The following is an 18,507-nucleotide window of genomic DNA, read 5'->3' as shown; positions in this document are numbered from 1 at the left end:
CTTCACTATTTTATAACTCTGGAGATTCTACATTATTAAATTACTTACAACATAACTTGGTCTTATTTAGCATAGTTTCAGAAATGAATGGGTTGGCTTCATCCCTAGGTACAGGACAGAGAGAGAATGCTCTGAAAGGCATGATAAAAGTCCTGGAAGAGCCAAATCGTCGGGTAAACATAGTCTCAAAGAAGCTATGATCAGAGGATTGGGTTTATTTTGCGGTCCAGGAGGTGGAGAGTTAAGGGTCAGCCAGGGTTGATTGCTAGGAGCCAAGTGGAGGCAGTGCCAGGAGGCATGGCCAGGAGATGGAGCAGAAAATCTGTAAGACTAACCCAGGAACCGAAGGCAGGAACATAGAAAGCCAAAGAAGTCAGATGGCTCTTCCTTAGCCTAGCACTGCTTTAAGGACCTTGGTCTATCTAAGAACCTCCTCAATAGCACAGGGAATCCTATTCAATACTCTAATGGCCTATATGGGAATAGAATCTAAAAAAGCGTAGGTATATGTATGTGTGTAACTGGATCACGTTGCTATACTGCAGAAACTAACACAACATTGTAAATCAATTATATTCCCTTTAAAAAATTTTTTTAAAAAAGGACTTTTCCCTGTCCTTCCAGACATCACCTTAAAGACACTGTCCAACACCAGATACTGAAACACTTGGATTTTTAAAAAATTTTTAAAATTTATTTTAATTGAAAGATAATTGCTTTACAAAATTGTGTTGGTTTCTGTCAAACATCAACATAAATCAGCCATAGGTATACACACTTGGATTTTAGTTTGGGGAGGAAGTAGAAAAGTAGACATTTTCCCAAAGAATTGCCAGTGGATTCAATGAGATCAGTGATATGCTGGTATTAGTTACCTGCTGTCACGCGACAATACAATCCCGAACTTAGCAGTTTAAAACAACACACATTTATCATCTCACAGTTTCTGTGGGCCAGGAACCCAGGAAGAGTTTAGCCGAGTGTCTCTGGCTCTGGAGCTTTCACGAGTTGCAATCAAGAACTCAGCTGGGCTGACTCAATTAGGAGAGTCATCTCAAGCAGGAGTGCAAGAGAAGAACCATTTCCAAGGTCACGTTCCTGGCTGTTGGCAGGCCTATGTCCTTGCTGGCTGGAGACTAAAGGTATTAGGTCCTTGCCAATGAGGCTTTTAATAGGGTAGCTCACAACATGGCAGCTTGGGGCAGCTCACAGCAAAGCTTCCCTTGGAGCAGGTGGGCTAGAGAGTGAAAGGATGCAAGAGTGAGTGAGTGGGTAAGACGGAAGTGACAGTCTTTCTAGCCTAATCTCGGAAGTGGCACTACATTGCATTTGCACTATCCCATGTGTCACAGTGAGTTTTTACTGTGTTCAGCCATACTCTAGCAGGGGGGTATGCAAAGGCATCAGTGTTAGGAGGAACCCTGGGACCCTTCTTTGGGGCCGCCTAGCACTGCTTTCCACAAAGAAATCTGTATCACTGGATATTTTAGAACAGATTAGAAAACACTTGATCATGCAAAGATCAAGGTTTCACCTGCCTGAAACTGATGTTATCTCAAAAGTTCCTTTCACTCTATGATTATATTCTCTGTAATGAAATGGTTTTTTTCTGTTTTCTTGGTCAATTCTGTCTAATACACTATGGTAGGTCAATCTCCTGTATTGTCACATGGCCAGTCTCTATGTAGTATAACACAGAGGTTGAGAGACAGACTGCTAAGCTTTGAGTCCCAGATCTTAAGTTACTAGCTATATAATGTTGTGCCTCAGTTTTATCATCTGAAAAATGGGGATAATAATTTTACCTAGCTCATAGATATGTCATGAAGATTGAATGAGTTAAAGGCTTAGTACAGACTCATGCTCAAACTACATGGTCAATAAATGTGAGCTAATGAAAGAAAATTGACCTGTCCTCTAACTGTTGACAACTTCAGGAGAAAAGGAAATTAATCTTTTTTTTTCATATGATTTCGTATATGTTAGCCACATAGACCCTTTCTCTTTCCTGACTTCCTAAAATGTCCTCATCAGATTAGTCATACCTCTAACATGATGACTCAAAAACTTAAGCACAGTGGCAAGATAATGTATGTGAGGAGGCAAGGACTTCAGTCTTCTATTGTCATATTCTAAGACTGTATCACCTATTTACAATAATATTTATATTTAAAAACTATTTCTCAAGTACTAATCTTTTCAATTTCCATAACACTGCTGGAATTAAAAAACTTTTAAAAATTCTCTGATGCCTCAGTTGATTTAGTCTTTGATTTTTTATTTGAAAAAATCATGCTTATGCTAGGAAAAATAGAGAATATTCCCAATAACTCAGTGCATAAAGAATCCACCTGCAATGTAGAACATAGAGGAGACATGGGTTCAATCCCTGGTCAAGAAGACCCCCTGGATAAGGAAGCAGCAACCTATTCCAGTATTCTTGCCTGGGAAATCCCATGGACAGAGGAGGTTGGCAGGCTACACTCCAAAGTTCTTAAAGAGTTGGACACAACTGAGTGATGAAGCATAGCATAGCAGAGATAAAGAGAAAAATAGCTAAAAAGTAGAACAAAGAAATACACTAATAATTCCAGTATTACTGATATCTTCTTAGTTGATTTTTAGAGTTTTTGATTTTTAATTAAAAAATTGTGTTTACTCTAGAAAAATTGTAGTAAGTAAATAAGTAAACAAATTTTAAAAAGAAAAAGGAAAATACATACATACATATAATATACTCTGTGTGTGCAGAAGGAGGTCTTTGAGAATACATTCTGCTGAACAGCTGATATCTATACTTTCCAAATTCAACTTAATACAGACCCATTTATGCCTCGTTTGGGACTGGAAGTGCCAGCACCCACTAAACATTACCTTTTCCTTTTAAAAAATTACCTCTTGAATGGAAACCCATGTAATCAGCTAACATGAAATTTTGTCTAACCTGAATGAAGATACTAATCTTATTCCGACCCATTTTTAAACTTGAGCATAATAATATATTTTCTAACATTTTCAATGAAAGATAAAAATGCAACATTCACATTTAGCACTAAAAAATCTCAATCAAATGCTTCTCCATCAAAGAAGGAAGTCCAGTCTTAACTGTTAGAAAAAGAATTCCTATTTCCATTTATCTTCAACTCCTTTTGTAGTTCATTCCAGGCTGATGATCTGTTGTTTAATTTGGTAAGAAGTCATTCAAAATGAGATCCTTCAGTTGTCTGTGAACTTTAAGTCTTCCTCTCCCTTTCACGTTCTTTAGGTTTAAAAGAAATAAATGCCCTCCTGCTGCTCTGCATTCGTCCATTAAAAAAAAAACTGTTTATTTAATTTATTTTTGGCTGTGCTGGGTCTTTGCTGATGCACTGGCTTTTCTCTGGTTGTGGAGGGCAGAGGCTACTCCCCAGTTGTGGAGCTCTGGCCTCTCCCTGTGGTTGGCTCCTCTTGCTGGGGAGCACGGGGTCTGGGGCACTCAGGCTTCCGTAGTCATGGCATGTGGGTTCAGTAGTTGTGGCTTGCAGGCTCAGAAGTTAAGGTGCACGGGCTTAGTCACCCTGTGGCATGTGGAATCTTCCCAGACCAGGCATCAAATCTGTGTCCCTGCCAGTGGCGGGGATCCTTAACCACTGGACCACCAGGGAGGTCCTATGCATTGATCTTATTTCCCTTAGTATCTCTACTTTCTATGCATGTGTCTACTTTGAGAACCCATGCTGTTCCTCAGTTGTTGAATGATGGTCATGGAATTGTTTACAGTATCACCTTATTATTGCTTTGATGTTTAATGTCTATAGAAAATGTGAAAATGTCTCTTTAATTCTCAAAAATTAGAATTTGTGTGGATTTTTCTGTTTTTCTTGGTCAGTCTAATTAATTGATCAGTTTTATTAATGACAGCAAAGAGAAAGCTTTAAGTGTCTTTGATTTTCTCTATTGTCTATCATTTCATTAGTTTCCACTCTCGTGTTTATTCTATCCCTCCTAATGATTGCTTGGGTTTCATTTGTCTTTCTTTTTATAGTTTCTTAAATTTATTTCTTAAATTCTGTAAATTTATATCATTGACTTTTGACCTTTTTTTCCCCCTTAATGTGAGCATTTAGGGTTCAAATTGCACTGCAAGCCCTGCTACACCTATATTTTGCACATTTTGATATACTACATATTTTAATTTTTTCATTATAACTCAGTTTCAAATATTTGTCAATTTTCTTTGGGATTTCCTCTTTGATCTATAGATGATTTAGATCTCTGTTGTTTAATTTCCAAATATTTGATGACTTCCAGGTGTACTTCTTTTACTGACTTCTAGAGTAGAACTGTGTTCAGAGAACATGTTTTGAACTATCCCAATTCTTTGATATTTATTGAGACTTATTTTACGTCCCAGCATCTGATCTATCTCTGCATGTTTTAAGTGCGCTTGAAAAGAATACTGTCAAAGATGTAACATTCTACAGCATCAAATGGATTCAGTTTGCTGATAGTGTTATTCAAACTTTCTATATCCCTAGTGACTTATGCCAAATTTTCCATATTTTCTGAGAGAGGAATATTGAAATCTTTAACTACAATTGTGGATTTGTCTATTTCTCCCTCTGGTCCTATTAAGTTTTTGTTTTGTGTATTTTTGAAGTTCTGTTTTTAGATGCATACCCATTTATGATTTCCACCTCCTCCTGATAGATTGACCCTTTTATCATTATGAAATATTCATTATCTCTTTGTCAATACTTTTTTCCCTGAAGTCTACTCTGTCTGCTTTTAATACAGGCAAACTTTTTATGAGTAGTGTTTGACTGATACGTATTTTTCCATCCTTTAATTTTATCCTATTTATAGCTGTTTTTTAATACTTAATGTGTTTCTCTTTTAAGCTACTTATAATTGAGCCATGGTTTTTAATCAGGCCTGGTGAATTTATTTTTGATGGAGAGTTTATGTTTGTTTATAAGCCTGCTATCTTATTTGAGCTTTATTTGTTCATATAATCTGCAGGCTTTTCCCCGCTTTTCTGACTTCCTTTTGGATTGAGTAATTTTTAGTACTTCATTTCATCTCCTTTACTAATTTATCTTCATATTTTAAAAATTTTACTTTCTTAGTATTTAGGATTTATTACATGAATTTTAATATATTGGACTTTCATCATAAATATTATAATAATGTATATATAATAAAAATCTTGATAACATATAATTTCATTTTCTTCCTTCTCATCCTTTGTGCTACTACATATGTCATAAATCCTGTGATTGTTTTTGCTTTAAGGAGTCAACTAGTTTTTTAAAAAAAACTATGATATGAAAAAGTATTTTATATTTACCTGTGTATTAACCATATCTGGAGTTCTTCATTTCTTTGTGTAGAATCACACTTTCATACAGCATTATCTTTCAACCTGAAAATCTTCTTTATATACTTCTTGCAGCCCAGTCTCCTGGAAGTAAATTCTCTTAGATTTGGCATGTTTGATAATCTCTTTACTTCAACTTAGTTTGAAGTATAATTTATCTGCTTATAGAATTCTACATTACAGTCTTTTTTTCCTTTTAGTAATTAAAAAATAATAATCTATCCTTTTTTCCATTACATCTGATTAATAAACAACAATCATTCTTATTATCATTCCCTTAAAGGTAATTCATCATTTCCTCTGTCTGCTGATTATGTGCCTTGGGAAAAAATGGACTCACCTCATTTTTTCTTCTTTTCTCAGGGTTCACTGTCCTGTGCTGTTGTCAAACATTTGAAATAGTTTTTTCATTTTTTCCAGTGGTATAGTTGTTTATGCCTTGGAGTAAATTTAGTAGTAATCCCAACATCATGGCTAGAAGCAGATATTAAATAGAGTAGTTTTCTAAATGCAAATAAGTAATAAGTATGCAATAAACAGTGAGTTCCCCAGTTTGAAACTCTTTTTTATTTAACACTCAGCAGCTGCTAGTGATTTTGAAGTAGGGTTGTGACTTTACTCAGTAATATAATTTAAAAGTTTTGGCTAAGGGTTGCAGCAAGAATATACTGAAATGAGAGGGAAAAAAAAAAAGAAAGGCTAGGTGATCTTGTAAGATGCTGTTTCAATTGTGAAGGAGAGACATAAATTCCTATACCAAAATGGAGGTATAGAGAAGGGAGAATAAACTCCCCTTGAAACAGAGGTAGATTCTACACATATAGACAGGGCAGAAATAATCCTAGCTGAAGAAGTTGAGGTTATGGATTCTAACCAAAAGTAGGTAAATGTATGGAAAGGAGATTTATTTCTTTTAGAACAGAAGAAAGTAGAGGAGAGAGGAAGACTAAAAGCTCAGGGACAACTGAAAAATCTCATTTTGAATGACTTCTCACTAAATTAAACCGTGGAACATTGTTTAACAATGGCCTAGAATAAAGTAGGAAGTAGACTAGGGATAAAAGGATAATAGGGCTTATTTTTTCAATTTTGTTGTTGTTGTTTGTTTGTTTTTTGGCTGCTTGGCTTGTAGGATCTTAGCTCCCTCACCAAAGATTGAACGTGGGGCCCTTAGCAGTAAAAGCACAGAGTCCTAACCACTGGACCACCAGGGAATTCCCTTTCCAATAATTAAGACTAGAAAGATGTCCTTCTATAATGGTAAAGCAACTGTTGGGATTTAAAAAAAAAAAGCAGAAGATATACCTTTATATAATCCTTAGAGCATTGAATAGGCAGAAGATCTCGTAACAGTTGGATCAGGAAAACCTTACCCATAGTTAGATCTTTATCAATGTTATGGAGGCTCTGGCACCCCACTCCAGTCCTCTTGCCTGGAGAATCCCATGGACGGAGGAGCCTGGTGGGCTGCAGTCCATGGGGTCGCCAAGAGTCGGACACGACTGAGCGACTTCACTTTCACTTTTCACTTTCATGCACTGGAGAAGGAAATGGCAACCCACTCCAGTGTTCTCGCCTGGAGAATCCCAGGGACAGAGGAGCTTGGTGGCCTGCTGTCTACGGGGTGGCACAGAGTCGGACACGACTGAAGCGACTTAGCAGCAGCAGCAATGTTATGTAGCAACATCTTTCATGATTTCTGGTATCTAAGCAACACAGTATCACGTCATTGCAGCCTGCTTATTTTCCTGCTAAAACATTGGAGTTTGGCTTTCATAATTCCGAAATGGTTTCTAAAGAATTTTTACAAACAAGGTAATTGGTTAAAGAAGCCAGTGTCTGGATGATAGTGAAAAACTGGAAGACTGTATTTTCCACATATATCTAGGTAAGAGGTATACTTCCACTAGCTGGTTCCAGTATGCCTAAATTCCTAGTGGTAATGGATTTTAATGAATGAAACCTAAAGCTGGGGCACACATTACCCATATCATTCAAGTCCCTTACTTTGTAGATGAGAAAGACATGGCTCCTTTGGTTCACAGATGTTGAATGATTGACACAATGTCACACAACTTATTAGTGACAGAGGAGGCATCCTATAAAAATCACAGCATATATATTAAGCATCTTGTGCCCAGTATTGTGCTAAGTGTTTTAGTGTCACAAGAAACTCTGATGAGAAAACAGCATCATAGAGCTTAAGCAAATCATCAAGGTAACCAATTTGTAAGTAGCATGGCCAGAATTTCATTCAAAGCTTGCCTGACTCCATAGTCTATGCTCTTATCCAGTACCTCAAAGTCTTTGTTTTTTTCTCTTTTTGCTCCATTTGTAGTGTGCTTTTTGTCATTTCCATTGGTAAAAATGAAAGCCTGAACTGGTAGTCTTATCAAAACTTGAACTGATAGATCTGTAGAAAAACAAATGGGTAAGACCAATAAAATAGTCCGCACTATTGTACATCAGCTTCTGACTCTAAGAAATCTAATGCCAGTGGAAAAAAATCTAGGTTTTCCTCCTTGGTGGCCTTGCAACCTTATACTTCCTCTTTCTCAGGCCATTCTGCTTTAAAAAATTATACATCTGGGGTATTCACAGGCTCAATGCTCCAGATCTAAATCTTTTCCCACTCATAAACGGGTTCCCATAAAAACCAGTGTTTTTTCAACTGAGGAGTGTGACCCACCATGAAATCAATTCAGTGGGTCATAACTAATGTATTTTTTTTTTTAAAAACTAAATAAGATAGAGAACATTATGTCCTTTACCATTTGACCACCCCTGCCCCCACTAATATATTAGGCTTGAAGGGGATTTCATCTGATTCATATTGGGTGGCCATGGGTAGAGGTAGTTTCTTTTAATTTTGATTTTGCTTGAGTTAACATGCATTGCAAATGTACTGAAATCAGCATAAATCCTGACCCAAAAAAGTCCCCTGCAGAGATCCTTAGAAGAAGAAACTAGTTTCCTTATGAGCTATTTATATAATAATTAACTTAGGATGCTCTAGTGGTCTTTCCAACTTTCTCTTTACCAGGGGCCTGGAATCTAGGGGCTTCTCAGGTTAATTACACCCAATTTAATTCTTGCCTCCTCTGTGCAAGTCAGAGTTCAAGACTGTGGAGCCAAACAGCATGGGTCTGGGAGGATGAGAATCAGCTGGAGTTCAAGCATTAGTCCCACTCCCTCCCCAGATAAAAAACCGCATTGAAATATTTGTCCTCTGTGCTTTGTCCCTAAAGCAAACAATATTTAGCTAAGTACGGTGTAAAGGGTTACCATTTGCCACAACTGATAAATAAACTGGTAACCACAATGATGAGGGAGAAGTGGGGGTATTTTGTGGTCTTGAGGGGAATTGAAAGTTCTCTTTCAGTGGAGACAGGCTACAAAAGACTAAAATCATCAAAACAAGGAAATCAATCTTTTTCTTAGAACAGAAGCTTTGTTGCCTGCAGTGTTTTTATTTTTGGATGCCTGCTCATTAGCAGGTAGATCAATTTCTAGAATCATTTTTCTGACAATGAGATTAAGGGTGGATGGAGGTAAAGTTCAACTTTCATTTTTTTCTTTAAAATTTTTAACTTAAAAAATAGTATATTGGGGTCCTAATCAAAACATTAAAAAGTTAGATGACTGGATTTTCCTGATCAAAGCAAATTTATTAGAAACAAAATTCAAAAACAAGATACTAAATAAGTGATGCCATAGGTTTTATTTTTGTTCAGTCGCTCAGTTGTGTCTGACTCTCTATGACTCCATGGACCACAACACGCCAGGCTTCCCACACCATCTCCAGGAGCTTGCTCAAACTCATTGTCCATTGAGTCAGTGATGCTATCCAACCATCTCATCCTCTGTTTTCCCCTTCTCCTCCTGCCTTCTATCTTTCCCAGTGTCAGAGTCTTTTCCAATAGGTTTGGATAAATTTAACTGTGTACAATGGTTCACGTTAACTATTACAGAAGAATCTGGGGTTTTTTCTATGTTTATATTGCAAAGTTTTTATTTTTATATAGACGTTTGGTTTTATAGGGATTTGATGAAATTTACTTTGTTTGGAATTAGTAGGGAGTGGCCAAGATGTCTGAGTAGGAAACCCCTGAACTCACCTCCTTTCATGTCTGCCAAGTCGCTTCAGTCATGTCTGACTCTTTGTGACCCTATGGACTGTAGCCTTCCAGACTCCTCTGTCCAAGGGGTTCTCCAAGCAAGAATACTGGAGTTGGCTGCCAAGCCCTCCTCTAGGGGATCTTCCTGACTCAGGGATCGAACCCACGTCTCTTAAGGCTCTTGCACTGGTAGGTGTGTTCTTTATCACTAATGCCACCTGGGAAGCCCCATCTCCTTTCACAGGCCATCAAAATTACAGCTATTTATAGAGCGACTACCCATGAGCATGACCTGAAGACTCATAGGAAATATTTCCCACAACTAAATATACAAAGAAAGAACCACAATGAGATGGGTAGAAGGGGCAGGGACATGGTATAGTCCAGACCTACACCAGCAACCCACAAACAGGATCGTCGTGAGTGCAGCGTTTATCCCCAAGAAGTAAGGGATCAACATCCAGACCTATATATTCTGTTACATTGATCTATCCGTTGATCTTAACGCCATATTAAATTTTTACATAAAATTTTAATATCTAGTAAAACAAATTCCTTCTTAATTACTCTTTTTATTTTGTTTTAATCTCCAAATGTTCTTGGCTAAGTTTTTCTGTTTAGTTCCGTGAAAAATAAGTAGTTTTTAATGTCCCTAAATGACACAAGTTTTGGGTAGAGAGGGTAATTTTTATTAGAATCTATATAAACATGTAAATTAATTTAGAATAATTAACATTTGTCAGATTCCATCTTCCTTAAAATATGATACATCTCTATATAGCAAAACTTTTTTACATCTCAGTAAACATTTATGGTTTTCTTAACATAAGCCTCATATTTTTCTATAAGGTACTATTCAATTATTTTACAATTAAACTACTATGATATACAGTTTATTAATTATTAGATTAACAGGTTTTTTCAAAAGCAAATCTTGTAATCTACAAATTATGTTGTACTCATTCAATGGCAGTTAGACACGAGACCCATGAAAAATACTGGGGCCAAGTTTTCAGAAGAATCCGAGAGATTGGGATTTTCTTCATGAATTGTGTCTGATGCTTGATCCACAGGGCTTGGGCCCTTTGGGGCATATGTCTGACCTGTAATGCTAGCCAGTTTTCACATGGTTTACAATATTATTGGAATAATCCAGAGTTTTATGCATCCCACTGATCACTCGTGATTATAAGTACAGACTCTTTCCTGCTTTTAACAGGTCACCTAAATATTGCTCTATTTCCAGTGACTAAAGTTTTTTCCCATGAGATAAGCAACTCTTTTTCTCTTTAGGATTGTCCTATCTCCAGTAACAAGCCATCCAACTGAAACATATGCTATCAGTTCCCATTTTCTCCCATATTATTCTCTGAAATATGAGAGAAAAAAAAATTAAATGGGGAGTGAGAAAATTATAACTCTCCCCTATACACCATTTTTGGAATGTATTATTTTTATAAACAATGAAAAGAGTTTTCCCACCCTAACTATGAGATTTCAATAAGCCAACTTTTTTCCCATTCATTTTTCAAAGTCTTTATGGGGCAGACTGTGTTGTGTCATAGACCAGAGACATTCTGGAGCCAGACACCAGTTTGGCACTCATAGTCTTCAGCTGTCAACTTGTCCACAAGGAGCAAGGCGCTCCTTGCTCCCGTTCTGGTCTGGGTGTTTCAGCTTCTCCCCCTTGCTGGAGAGCAAGCTTGGGTGAAGCATCAGTCCTAAATATCAGTTCTAAACCCAGTCATGGGAGACGTGGGATGAGTGGCTAGGGTTGACTCTCATTATAGCTTTCTCTTACCCAGCTCAAGACCTGAAGCACCCAGACAGTAAATCTCATTTCACCATGTGCACATTCTACAGAAGTCCACACACACAAATATTCCCAGGTACATATGAAGTTTCACATTTCCTAACTTGATAAAATACTTATAAAATAATTGAAGAAACTTGTTTAAAAAAACAAAAATAATCAGATAAACAGTCTTGCTAAAGCTGTTGGAATTTCAGAGAAATAAATCACTCTTTTATCACTATTCCCTCAAAGAATTGATATTAAAAAAAAAATACACTATAGTTTTACTGTTTCAACCATACCAATGGGAAGGTCTCATGGAAAAGAGATGTAATTGGTGTTGATAGTAAAATTAGTAGGTCATGTGTTTGCCACATTAATCTTCATGAATTTTGGGGACAATAAAGGAAGAACTTTGTGTGATGTAACCAATTATTGTATGACCTCAAATACAGTTCACGTTATGTGTCTAAAACAGAATATCCTTGTTCAGTAGAAATTTGAAATAATACAATTTACCTGGGAAGTGGCTATGTTGCACGCCCCATCAATATTGTGCTAAAGATCTTTCACAACACGAGAATGGACCATAACAGAGGCTGAAGAGATGGTTATTCTTGAAATTTGTCCCAATAGTCTCTTCAAGTTCTCACCTGCTCTCAGTCACCTCTTTATCAGATACCAGACACTGGAATTCTCATCATTAATATATGTTGTTTGCACTAAGACATTATCTCCAGACTCTCAAAAATCACAGAATCAAGATGTCAAAAGGTTTTGTCAAGAACTGTGAAGGGTCTCAGATTTTACCTTACTTTCATGCTAGTAGGCAAACCAGTCAGTTTCTTGGATTCAGGCAGAAGACAGGAGAGTCTTGAGTCATAGACAAGAAAAGTTTACTACTCACATGCATAGCAGCAGTCAAAGTATCAGCATTTTCTCTGGCTCCTTGAGCCCCAATTCCCACTCTCTTCTCCTCTCCACCTTATAACTGACCCTGGTGTTTCCTCTTGTGGCCCTGCATGGTCTGCTGAATTTTTCCCTGGGGAAATGTGAGTATCATAAACTTCCATGACTTCAAGGCCCCTTCTCTTTGATTTCTGTATTACATCACCATACCTTAATTAACATTAAACTATGATTAAAACATAATCAGTAATTCTGCTCACAAAGGACGCAAACACATGAGAGATTCATGAAGAGTTGTCTCCCAACAGTACTCTCTTAAAGGGCATTGATTCAAACACCGCCGAAGCCCAAATTCTCTAAAGAGGAAATCTTCCTCTTACAAAGTGACTCAATCTATCTTTTAAACATTTTTATTTAAAAATTCTCATGTAACCTGTTACTCTTAATCTACCTCTTTGATACCTTGGATCCAAGGAGAATGTATATATCTGGAAGCCTTCATAATATATAAGCATATGTGAGTGTTCAGTTGCTTCAGTTATGTCAGACTCTTTGCTGCACCATGGACTGCAGCCCACCAGGCTCTTCTGTCCATGACATTCTCCAGGCAAAAATACTGGAGTGGGTTGCCATGCCCTCTTCCCGGGGATCTTCCCGACCCAGGGGTCAAACTCATGTCTCCTTTGTCTCCTGTATTGGGAGGTGGATTCTTCACCACTGGGCCACCTGGGAAGCCCCTTAAAGCAATTATACTCCAATTAAAAATTTTAAAAAAATAAAGAGGTTAAATAAAGAAGTTAGCATGCCATGACTTGTTCCTACTAAATCCAGAGTGGCACCAAGTGGTCACTACCTTATTTTTGCATCTAAGAGCTCATTATTTTATATTATAGTTATATTAACTATATTATGTATAAAATAATTACATTATATAAAATGTTATATAAAGTTCGTGTATGTATCTCTCTGTTTTTAGTAAACTTAGAACAGATTAGATCACTTCCTTGAATTATTTAGCTGCTACATTGGAAACTGAGTTTTTATCATCATCATCAACAAGCATTTAGTAAATATTGTATGTTGCTCTGATCTATGATGTGTCTTGAAGGAATGACATAAAGAAAAAAATGCTGTTAGAAAAAGAAATTCCAGGAAGCATTCCAACACTGGTGACAACTGGACCAACTAGTATCAGCAGAAGGAAAAGCATCAGTAAGGAGAACATGCCAAAGTGGGGAGAAGTATTTAAGTGAGAAAGACCACACTGTATTGAGTAGTTCTAATGGAAATCAAAGCTATCCTTTAAGAATTACATTTTTGTAATTATTTTTCTGATCATGTTACTCTCTCTGCAGAAAACTTCCTACTATCACTTGAGTCCTTATGATTGGTTGTTTTATCATTTATCATGTAGATGTCCTGTCCAGTTCGTAATCCTGGGAGGCAGGGACTGTATCTAATTTGTTAATTTTGACCCTCTTCAGCTCTAAGATTTAACTGGCTCATCCTATGTATTTAGTGATAGTTTTGGAACTGAAAATTTCAATTTGAGGGGATTATAAAGCAGAGACTTTTAAAACTGAAAGGAGTCTTGGAAACTGATACCTAGAAAGATTGAATGACTTGCCTACAAGCTCATAAATCTCTATGCATTCATTCACAAAAATGCTTCTCCCTAGCCTCATTGCTAGGATTATGTTTCTTGGATATCCAAAATTGCTCTAAAATCTCTGCTTACAAGGCAGCAAAGCCTATTTTGATTGTTTGGCTTGGTGGAACTAGTTTACATATTAAGAAAGGTACACTTTGATCCCAGAGTCTGATAATTCCTTCCAAGACCATGTGTAGGCTTTTACATAGACACAGACATAAACAAATTCATCCCAGAGAGCTATTGGGAGTGTTTCTCAGATACTGGTGTATATTTAGGAGATGATGGTATATCTTTAGAAGGGTCTCTTTCCTAATTCTTTTTATTAGCAATTGGGATAGTGCCAAGAATCACAAACTGAAAGTCAGCATTTCATTAAAATGACCCAAAGAGCAAATCAAATTTTTCTGTAGCCCCAGGAAGAACTATCTGTGGTGCATTTATAAACAGAGTTAACCAGAAGGCAGAGCTTCTTTGATGACTGCACTGGTCTAAGCTCTCTAATATGACTCATGGAAATAACCAGCAGTTGTGGCCATGGCTTCATCAGCTGGGCTCAAAAAGTCCCAAAGATTGTATATGTCAAATAGACCATACTCTTTCCCTGGTGATCAAGACCCAAGGCCTTCTGCATGTACACCTCAACTTGATTACTTTAAAAATCATTCTTTATAAATCATTGGGATGTTTTTATTAGTTTATATTTTACTAGAAATTGAGGGAAAAGGAATACCATAACATCTATCCTTTGTCCACATCCCATTAGAAATTCTGGAAGTACACTATTAGGGACCCTAAGATATATTCTTTCTTCATGTTTACTATACTGATTTTTAATTTGTAAGGGGTACATGACACAGAGACTATACTTTTCCAGTCATTTTGTAATAGGATATAATATTGAGAAAAACATTCAAAACAACCAGTCCAACTCTGTGACTTTTCTCTCTTGAAAGTCCCTGGAGAGCCTCTTTCTGGACCTTTTCCTATTGGTAAACCTAATATTTGCCATCTATCTTTCCAAGAGCTATGCAAAGGAGAAGGTTTTTAAAAATATATTTAGAGCTCTTTGGAGAAAATGATGTGCACAAGTATGTCATTTTGGAATTGACTTTTTTTTTTCCTTTCAGGAGGAAGAGAGAAGCCAGGAAGTTCTGAGTATTCGAGAAAACAAGTGGGGCAAGGGGAGTGGCTGACATAGGAAGGGAAAGGAAACATATTCCATGAACAGAAGTTCCTCTCCTTCTGGGCCACATGGACCCTACAGCACCTGAACCTCAGGCAGGTTGGAGCGGGGAAGGTGTCACTGAGCTAGAGCAGCTCATTGCCTTTCACTGCTCTGAGGCCAGCATCTCCATGTGGTGTCCAAAGACTGCTTTTGGCCACTGCCTCTGGAAGTCTTGCTGTTTCAACGACCAGACCATTCTCTAGGTCAGCCCAGACGGAAAGAGAAAAATTGAACCCACTTTTATTACCATAGAACTTCTGTTTTCTTCACAGATTTTGAAAAAGAACCAACTAGATATTACTCAAATATAAGAAAATACTCAATACTATGGATGTGCCATATGCTCAGTCATGTCCAACTCTTTGCCACCCCATGGACTGCAGCCTGCAAGGCTTCTCTGTCCATGGAATTTTCCAGGACAGAATATTGGAGTGGATTGCCATTCCCTTAATCCAAGGGATCTTTCTGACCCAGGGATTGAAACTATATTTCCTACATTGCATGACAAAGCATGAATTTTCCTCAACTCATCATCCTGAAACTAAGCAGATTCTACGCAAGATATGCAGAGTCAGTAATAACAGCCACACAGAGAGGCAATTTCTACTAGCTAATAAATCCTACATCCTACACCAAGCCTATCCTTGCACTGTTAACATGTCCTTGGCAATTTTTAATTCAATTATTAAATTCAAGTATAAATAATCACCAACTCTAATTATCATTAAATATTACTCATAGCTAGCCACTGTATGATATTTTGTTAATAAATTTCTTTCATTTTGCGAATCTAATTTGAACCTCACAAAATCCCTCCAAAATGCATTATCTTAATTCATATATATTAGTTAGTATGGGCTGCCATAACAAAATACCAGTCTAGGTGGCTTAAACAACAGACATTTATACTGTCACAATTTTGGAGACTAGATGTCAAGGGGCCAGCAGGGCTGGTTCCTGGTGAGAACTCTCTTCCTGGCTTGCAGGTTGTTACCTTCTCAATGGGTTCTCTCAAGGCCTTTGCTCCATACGCATGCGGAGAAAGACATGTATCACTGTCTCCTTCTTCTAAGGCCACCAGTCCTCTCAGATGAGGGATCCAACAGTATGACCTTGACCTTAATTGCCTCCTTAAACACCCTGTTTCCAAATACAGTCATACTGGGGATTAGGGCTTCCACATATTAATTTGGGGTGAGAGACAAGTCCATGACACCTGATTTCTCAGGTAAGACTGATGGAAAACTAAAACTAGAAGAACTAAAGTGTCAGAGTCAGTGCTTGCTTCCAAAGTTCTGACTCTCTAGTCTTTGCTTTTACTTCTATTCACTCATGATTAAAATAGTAATAATTTAATGTATGTTTGTAAAGAGCCCCTGGCTTTTCAGAAACTTGAAAGATGATCTGTAAAAAACTAAAACAATAAAAGCTTGAGATTTGAAAAAAATTATGTTTAATAAAATTCCATAGTATATTATATATTACTTTTTAATAATGATTATTATTCCTTATACTATATTACAATGCAGTAGAGGTAATGTCACCCTGCTCTGAACCTTGACAGTTTCACACCCCAGCAAGTATGCAGACCACAGATGCATGAATGAGCCTGTTGAGACCAGATGAACCATCCAGCTGAATCCAGCCCAAATTGCCAATCTACAGAATTGTGAGCTAAAAACTCATTGTTATTCAAGCCCCTGAGGTTTGAGGTTGTTTGCTTTTGCAGTAACTGATAACTGATGCCCTAATTAATAAAAGAGAGTTAAAAGTACAAAGAAGTCAATGGCTGCCTTACTATTTTGAATCTCCTTTCTTTTCTAGGTTTAACACTCAGGCACTTGGTAAATATTTATTTTCATTATTCTTAGAAGGAATACTCTGAGACTGAAAAGGTAGACAGATTAGTCAGTAATATTTATTCAAAACCAGAAATCATAGAACTACCCAAGGGAGAAGGAAAGAAAATACTTTCAATATGAAGTTCAGTTCAATTCAGTTGCTCAGTTGTGTCCGACTCTTTGCAACCCCATGAATGGCAACACATCAGGCCTCCCTGTCCATCACCAACTCCCGGAGTTTACCGAAACCCATGTTCACTGAGCCAGAGATGCCATCTAACCATCTCATCCTCTGTCATCAGGCCTCCCTGTCCATCACCAACTCCCGGAGTTGCCCAAACCCATGTCCACTGAGTCAGAGATGCCATCTAACCATCTCATCTTCTGTCGTCCCCTTCTCTTCCTGCCCTTAATCCCTTCCAGCATCAGGGTCTTTTCCAATGAGTCAGCTCTTCACATCAGGTGGCCAAAGTATTGGAGTTTCAGCTTCAACATCAGTCCTTCCAATGAATACCCAGGACTGATCTCCTTTAGGATGGACTGGCTGGATCTCTGTGCCGTCCAAGGGACTCTCAAGAGTCTTCTCCAACACCACAGTTCAAAAGCATCAATTCTTCAGCCCTCAGCTTTCTTCACAGTACAACCCTCACATCCATACATGACCACTGGAAAAACCATAGCCTTGACTAGATGGACCTTTGTTGACAAAGCAACGTCTGCTTTTTAATATGCTGTGTAGGTTGCTCATAACTTTCCTTCCAAGGAGTAAGCATCTTTTAATTTCATGGTTGCAATCACCATCTGCAGTGATTTTGGAGCCCAAGAAAATAAAGTCAGCCACTGTTTCCACTGTTTCCCCATCTATTTGCCATGAAGTGATGGGACCAGATGCCATGATCTTAGTTTTCTGAATGTGAAGCTTTTAGCCAACTTTTTCACTCTCCTCTTTCATTTTCATCAAGAGGCTTTTTAGTTCCTCTTCACTCTCTGCCATAAAGGTGGTGTCATCTGCATATCTGAGGTTATTGATATTTCTCCCAGCAATCTTGATTCCAGCTTGTGCTTCTTCCAGCCCAGTGTTTCTCATGATGTACTCTGCATATATGTTAAATAAGCAGGGTGACAATATACAGCCTTGATGTACTCCTTTTCCTATTTGGAACCCGTCTATTGTTCCAAGTCCAGTCCTAACTGTTGCTTCCTGACCTGCATAGAGGTTTCTCAAGAGGCAGGTCAGGTGGTCTGGTATTCCCATCTCTTGAAGAATTTTCCACAGTTTGTTGTGATCCACACAGTCAAAGGCTTTGGCATAGTCAATAAAGCAGAAATAGATGTTTTTCTGGAACTCTCTTGCTATTTCAATGATCCACCAGATGTTGGCAATTTGATCTCTGGGTCCTCTGCCTTTTCTAAAACCAGCTTGAACATCTGGAAGTTCATGGTTCACATATTGCTGAACCCTGGCTTGGAGAATTTTGAGCATTACTAGCGTTTGAGATGAGTGAAACTGTGCAGTAGTTTGAGCATTCTTTGGCATTGTCTTTCTTTGGGATTGGAATGAAAACTGATCTTTTCCAGTCCTGTGGCCACTGCTGAGTTTTCCAAA

The sequence above is a fragment of the Odocoileus virginianus genome, chromosome 19, assembly GCF_023699985.2.
Source record: "Odocoileus virginianus isolate 20LAN1187 ecotype Illinois chromosome 19, Ovbor_1.2, whole genome shotgun sequence".
Classification (NCBI taxonomy): Eukaryota; Metazoa; Chordata; class Mammalia; order Artiodactyla; family Cervidae; genus Odocoileus; species Odocoileus virginianus.
This window is presented reverse-complemented; position numbering follows the sequence as displayed.